The sequence below is a fragment of the Culicoides brevitarsis genome, chromosome 3 (assembly GCF_036172545.1).
Source record: "Culicoides brevitarsis isolate CSIRO-B50_1 chromosome 3, AGI_CSIRO_Cbre_v1, whole genome shotgun sequence".
NCBI lineage: Eukaryota > Metazoa > Arthropoda > Insecta > Diptera > Ceratopogonidae > Culicoides > Culicoides brevitarsis.
The window spans coordinates 32,670,131-32,670,338 of NC_087087.1; positions in this window are offsets into that span (position 1 = coordinate 32,670,131).

Sequence of the window (208 nt, forward strand, 5' to 3'; positions counted from 1 at the left end):
TCAAACAAATGTAATGTAATAATAAATACAAGAATTAATTGTAAGAAGATCGTAGAATTCAAATTTTTTAGATTGTAAGTGTGTGAGTTCATCGTGACGAACTCTTAGATTTGTAAGTTTTAGGCGTAAATTTCTTTTGTAAATATGTACTCTTAACTACGAGTGTTTGTACGAATTTCCAAAATTTAAAAAAAATGTTTTAAATTAT